Genomic DNA, 7,500 nt, shown 5'->3' with positions numbered 1-7,500 from the left:
GTGGGGGGAGAATTCTACCGCCGTAAAAGTCGATAAAGTGTAAGGGAATGATGAGACTAGGGACCCTACTTTCTGTATTCTTATCCTACAGGAAGCAGAGGCATAGGAAGGTCTGAGAGAAGAACTCGAACCAGAACTCTAAAGTTTGGGTCATGAAATGTGCGTGGTTGTGGTACAGATGAGGGAAGATAGATGTGTTAGCGGTGAATAAAACTAAGGTGAAAGAGAGTGGTGATTTTGAATTTGGGAGTGTGGTGGAGAGAGTGTTGGAAGTGATGAGGGGGCGAGGGAGGGAAGGAGTGGCTCTGCTGTTAAGTGATGATATAGGAAAATGTGCGGTGGAGTGGAGGGAAGTCTGCTCAAGGCTTAAGGGGGTAAAGAGGAAACTGGGATGGGAGATGTGGATTTTTATGAGTGCACATGGGCCTGGTAGTAAGAAAAATGAAGGGGATAGGGAGGCTTTTTATGTAGATTCAAATGAGCGCTTGGAGAGTTTTGAGAGGAATGTGAATGTAGTAGTGTTAGGATTCTCAGTGCTAGAGTAGGAGATGAGCCAATAGATGGAGTTGTAGTAAAGTTTGGGGCGAGAGATAATGTTGGAGATGTGTTTATACATGAGGAAATGTGGTTGATAGGGCGGTAATGGAGTATGTAGTGATATCAAAAGGAATGATATGAAAAGATGTGGACGTTCATGTTTTCAAAGATGGGAGAGAGCGCTGGGGAGAAAAGCAGAGGGTAAGAGGGGGTTTACACGGTGTGTGAACGTGTGAACGGGCTATTTGGTTGTCGAACACGTTGTTCGACAACCAAATACCCCGTTCACACGTTCACACATCACTTTAAACACGTGTCTGTCTGTCGAACCGCGTTCGATAAACCGTTAGACCGTGTAAATCCCCTCTAAGATGAGAGACAAAGAGGAGAACATATTTACAGTGGGATAAGAGTCTGATAAAAAAAAAAATTGAAAAAAAAAGTTTCCGAGGGAATTGAAGAGAGTAAGGGAGTGAGTCACATAGAGAGGAGGAGGCAGATGTAGATGGACAGGTGCTAAGGAAAGTTAAGGCGGTAAGGGGAAGGTGGGTAGAGTATTTGAGAGAGTTGTTGAATGTTGAGTTTAGGGATGGATTGATTATGGCAGTGGGAGCTGGGGAAATGGCTATGATGGGAGAAGAAAATGACAGGGCTATATGAAAAGATGAGGTATAAAGAGCATTTAGAATTATGAAAGCTGGTAAGGCACCTGTGTTGGATGAGTGTCATGCAGAGTGTCTGAAAAAGGGAGGGACGGTTAGTGGATTGGCTAGTAAAATGTACCTTAAGGAAGGGAGAGTGCCAGAGGACTGGAGGAGTGCTTGTATAGTTTTGCTATATAAAGGAAAATGGAACAAATGTGAATATAGTACTTATAGAGGGATCAATCTGTTAAGTGTAGTGGAATGGTATATGGGAGAGTGTTAATTGAGATGATTGGGAGAGGAACAGAGGAAGTAATTGGTGGGGAGTAGTGTGAGTTTAGAAAAGGTAGAGTATCCATAGATATTTTTTTTTGTGATAAGGCTGATTTGTAAGATTATTTATTGATTTATTTAAAGAAAGGATTTTTTTTGGGCCTTTATGGATTTGGAGAAGTCTTATGACAGGGTAGACATGAAGGCATTGTAGGAGGTATTGGAACTTGTGTTATGGTTGGGAATGGGTGAGTTACTTGATTTGAAGTTGGGGCTGCACCAAGGTTGTGTTCTATCGCCATGGCTGTTTATTGTGTACATGGAAGAGGTGGTACGGAAGGTAATTGCGAGGATGATGAGCGTAGGATTGAAGATGGTTAGAGAGAGAGAAGGGAAATGGGAGGTGAGTCATTTGTTATTTGCCAATGACACTGCGTTTGCGGTGGTGTCAGAGGAGAACCTAAGGCAGTTAGTGACGGAGTTTGGGAAGGTATGTAATCGGAGTAAAAACAAGGTGATGACCTGTACAATGGGAAGGGGTGGCAGTAAATGGAGATGTCTTAAAGGAGATTAAAGGAAGTGATTAGTTTTAAGTATTTAGGATCGCATGTAGCATGTAATGGAGATGTGGGAATGGAAATAAATTGTAGAATAAGGGGGACAATTGCCATAAGAAATAAGTCTCTGGGAATGAATGCAAAGTGAAGATTGTATGAAGGAGTGATTTAGTCTACAACACTGCATAGGGGCGAGACTTAGATTTAAAGGAGGAAGAAAGGGGAATTCTAAATGTATTCAAGATGAAATGTTTGAGAATTATGGTGGTGATTACAAGGCTGAATAGGGTGAAAAATGAGGAGGTGAGGAGGAGAGTGTGGGTGGAAAGGGAGATGCCAGAGAGAGTAGATGAGAGAACAATGGGTTTGGGCACATAGAAAGAATAAGTAAAAGTTTAGCAAAAAAGTACGGTCGATAGAAATGGATGGAGTGAAATTGAGGTGAAGACCGAGGATGAGATGGATAGATGGGGTGAAGTGGGCCTTGAGTACAGGGGAAGACAAAGAATAGGTGTGAGGGGAGAAGAGCTGTGAATGGAGTATAAATTAGCACTTGCCCGAGGGTATTTCTCATCGTCTTCTCTATTTCAGCTAACCCAGATGTGGATGCGTTCTTTCTTGCTGCATTTCTTTTGACCCAGGCAGTGGGCGGGAGATAGGGTTGACCTTCCATCCACAAGAAGCTAAGATGAAAGGGAAACAAATATGTGAGGGATGGGTTGAGGTTAGTACGTGCCTGGTTTATAAGGGGAACGAGGCCTATGGTATATAGATAGATAGTTTCCTAATAGTTATTTTTTCAGTTATTGTGGCAGAAACATTTGAAATATTATGAGTATTCCTTAATCGCCATTTTTAATATATTGTAACTAAGACCTTTAAATGCTCCATGTAATGATACTTTCCTCCCCCCCCCCATAATCGTCCTTTCATACTTTTTTTTTTAATAACTATGATAATATGACGTACATGAGAAACAACTTTTCCTTTGTTTGAGGGGGCCAGTTTCATTTTCACGCGAATGAGGTGACATTACGTTTTGAGGTGCGTTTTGTATGTATACGTTGTGTCTAGGATTTTCGGCGAAGGTCGAGGGGATGGCGGTTCAAGCCCTGCCACCGGCGAAGTTGAACCTAGGGCATGGTTCATTAAATTCCGCGCTACAAAGTCCTCTGTAAGGGGTACCGTCATAGCCTCCCGGTAGGGGAAGTTTTGACTTTTAACCATCATCATCATCATCATCATCATCATCATCATCATCATCATCATCATCATCATCATCATCATCATCATCATCATCATCATCATCATCATCATCGTCATCATCATCATCATCATCATCATCATCATCATCATATGTTGGTCTGTGGAATGAATCTGAGAGGGAGACCGAAAATGAGATGGAAGGGGCGAAGGGGGGGGCCTTGGTTATAAGAGGAATGCCTGTCGAGCATGGAGTGGAGAGGAAAAGCAATAGGTGTGAGCGGTTGAGAGTAAGAGGGAGGGTCGCCATGTAATGAAGCACTAGAGTACGTAGGTGCAAATCACCTTCGATTGCTGCTCTCTGCTGTGGCGGTGCTGTGTCCTACTGCATTGCTACTGATCCGAACAGTGGGTGGAGGGTTGGGATGGCTCTTAATTTACATGGAGCTAAGACAGAAGGAACAACAAATGGGTTTTGGATGGGTGAAGGGTAGGGTGGGTCCATACCTTTGTTGGAACGCCCATCTTATAGGCAGGGAAAGGTCCTTCGGTATATGTATGTAGAGTATATATTGGTGCAGTGGTATGTATTAATCAATATAATCATTCTTTTGTTCTCTTTCTACGTCCATCACTATTGTGGAGGTTTGTTCTAGAATGTTTCTGCATGTACGAGTATTGAGATTCTAATAAATCTTTATTGAATGTGTGGGTATTTCTTAAGGAAAGCAGAATAATTTTTCTCTGTTCGTTATCAGTAGCTAGGACATCAAGACACGAAGCAATATTAGTGACGTTAGGCTCCATCTTTGCAGAACACTGTGTCCCATTTCACCCACCGCCCCCCCACCCCTCCCATTCCCACACTTTGGAATGTGCGCCAATTATTGAACCACCGAAGCAGTTTCCTCAACTGTTTCGTCGGTTCGATCCGTAAGTGAATCGTCTTTATAGTCTTGGTCGAAATGTCGTCTCGTACTTTAAGTCTGAAGTGGACACATTTCAAAAACCCAGAACCCAAGATTTCATCTGTGGCGCCTTTTAGTTTTCAAAATGACACTGATATAAACATGAAATACAATTTTGTGTTGTCTTATAAATCGCAGTTTAGGAATCCTACAGTAATATTCTGATCTTCAATCAATTAGAATGAATATATATATATATATATATATATATATATATATATATATATATATATATATATATATATATATATATATATATGTATGTATGTATTAATCTGATGGTGACCAGGAATTTTTTTTTAAATGGTTGACAAGGGTATAACCAACAACATATGCTAAACAACTGAGGGTACATAACTATCAACTATTTAGTGGTGGCAATGTAGCTGTTAATCCTCATACTGCTCAAGTGCTCCTCTGAGCTGGGTACTCTCAACATACTGTCTCATACATCATACTGTTATGGGTTGCTGTTAATCCTCATACTGCCCAAGTGTTCCTCTGAGCTGGGTACTCTCAACATACTGTCTCATCATTCTGTTATGGGTTGCTGTTAATCCTCATACTGCCCAAGTACTCCTCTGAGCTGGGTGCTCTCAACATACTGTCTCATACATCATACTGTTATGGGTTGCTGTTTATCCTCATACTGCCCAATTGCTCCTCTGAGCTGGGTGCTCTCAACATACTGTCTCATACATCATACTGTTATGGATTGCTGTTAATCCTCATACTGCCCAAGTGCTCTTCTGAGCTGGGTGCTCTCAACATACTGTCTCATACATCATACTGTTATAGGTTGCTGTTAATTCTCATACTGCCCAAGTGCTCCTCTGAGCTGGGTGCTCTCAACATACTGTTTCATACATCATACTGTTATGGGTTGCTGTTAATCCTCATACTGCCCAAGTGCTCCTCTGAGCTGGGTGCTCTCAACATACAGTCTCATACATCATACTGTTATGGGTTGCTGTTAATCCTCATACTGCCCAAGTGCTCCTCTGAGCTGGGTGCTCTCAACATACAGTCTCATACATCATACTGTTATGGGTTGCTGTTAATTCTCATACTGCCCAAGTGCTCCTCTGAGCTGGGTGCTCTCAACATACAGTCTCATGCATCATACTGTTATGGGTTGCTGTTAATCCTCATTCTGCTCAAGTGCTCCTCTGAGCTGGGGTGCTCTCAACATACTGTCTCATACATCATACTGTTATGGGTTACTGTTAATCCTCATACTGCCCAAGTACTCCTCTGAGCTGGGTGCTCTCAACATACTGTCTCATACATCATACTGTTATGGGTTACTGTTAATCCTCATACTGCCCAAGTACTCCTCTGAGCTGGGTGCTCTCAACATACTGTCTCATACATCATACTGTTATGGGTTGCTGTTTTTTCAGCCTCCTAGAGACCACTTCAGCGCGAATATAATCGTTATGCATTCACTAACCGCCACTAGTTTTTGGTTTGTGGCCTCAATTTTAAAAGTGTGACCTCCCCAGGAGTTCGTGGAACCCAAGATAAGAACTTTTCATTTAAGGGACTTTTTTTTTTTTTTAGTGGTTCAATTTCCATGAATTTTTTTAACTAGTAGCTAGGATACATGGTTATGCATGTGTGAAATTTGAAAACCGTATATGGAAAGAAAAGAAAGAAAAAATAAAATTTCAATAAAAATCCTTATATTTTTCTATAACTTCAAATTAACATTGATAAATAGTTATTTGTCTCAGTATTTTTATATATCAATGATTACTTAATCATTAATAAACAAATGTTATTTCAAGTTTTCTCAAAATATGTTATTTCTTAATTGTAAAAAAAAGTATACATTTTTGCATTACTCAAAATATTTTGAATTTATAAAAATGAAAATGAAAAATCCACAAAATTGAAAAAAAAAGTGAAAGTTAAAGAAAAATGAGAAGAAAAAGGATAAAGTCAATTGCATGAAAACTAATGAAACTGAAATAGTTTAAGATGAATCAAATTGTCTGGCGTCAGGTATAACCAAATTCTGAAATGTGCCGAGTTAATTTCAGTAGTGTAAAGGATCAAGATGGCCGCTATTCCAGCTTTTCTATGAAGCAATAAACAAATATAATAAACTCTGAATTTTCACACAAGACGTTCATGTTACCAGTAAGTAGTTTTGCTGATGAGCCATGTAAATTGTTGATTAACAAAGTAGACAATACTAACACCAGTAAGGACTTTGTTAATATGGCACGACAATCTGATACAAAATAGGTTTGATATCTATTCTCGCTTGCCAATTAGTTCATATATGCATAATACATAGTTTGAAATCCTGCATGCCTCTTTATCATATGAAGATGTACATTCATTCCTTTTCTATTCAGACTGGGATAGATCGTAGACGTATTCTGTACAATACAAATGATCCTTTTTAAACGAGCTCAGCACCACTACCTGATTCGCCACTGCATATAGGTGTTGATTACAATCCTTGTCGTTGCTGCACATATCGACCTCTGGAGGATACTTACATAAGTCTGTATTATGGAGTTAAGTGCTGGTAGTTCCTGTATTGTGCAAGCAAGGAGGCCATTCTTGTAATTTTCATTTTGCCCATGGATCCAGAAATGACTGCTACGCCCCAAAACTGAAGCCTGTGTTTGAGATCTTCATGTTTACTTCCTTTGCACACCTCTAGTTGAATGAAGCCTAAGAGGAGCAGTTCCACGTTCTCTGTATAATTGCCACCTCAGTCCAGGAGGCATTCTTTTGTAGCTGTGGTTGGCACACCCTTCCTCTTCATTCTTGCTTGTAATTCAGCACGTGCGCAGCTTTCTATGAACCACGTTGTTCAATTCGGTGTTTCCTCCTTAAAAGAATGTATCAGTAATATCGAAAACAATCCATGCACGACAAGTTAGGAGTGCTTTTGGTCTCTTCCCCGTGTGCTTCTCCAACATAACAAACCCTAATTTCATTAAGTAAAGTGTTCCCTGTCAGCTGATGAGCATGTCTAGTGGTCAGCGTCTGTGATACGCAAGGCTATTGATTCATCGAATACCCATTCTGCAGTCAACATTGCACAATAGATCATAAAGTTATTACCTCTTCTTCAAATATTGATATGAAAATATGCATTGTAAATATCCTTACTAGTCAACCAATTTTTGGTTATTTCTTCCATGTTAGTTGATTCTCTTCTACAATTGGCTTCCCTTGAAGGCTTCACAGTGCTTGGTATTTTTACATCGAACATTTACGATACGATTGAGACTTCTTGCAAGGTCGTACAGAACTCCTTCACGTCGTAAATCTGCAACTCAGAGATATGATTCG

General features: G+C 40.3%; 1 protein-coding gene across 3 annotated transcripts in view; it reads left to right on the top strand.

The window, feature by feature from the left end:
- Mur89F (Mucin related 89F) overlaps positions 1–7,500 on the top strand; it is a 659,376-nt gene that overhangs the window by 53,282 nt on the left and 598,594 nt on the right. The window lies entirely within an intron of this gene.

Source organism: Oratosquilla oratoria, chromosome 1, assembly GCF_046742065.1.
Source record: "Oratosquilla oratoria isolate Oo_2021 chromosome 1, ASM4674206v1, whole genome shotgun sequence".
Classification (NCBI taxonomy): domain Eukaryota; kingdom Metazoa; phylum Arthropoda; class Malacostraca; order Stomatopoda; family Squillidae; genus Oratosquilla; species Oratosquilla oratoria.
This window is presented reverse-complemented; position numbering and strand designations above follow the sequence as displayed.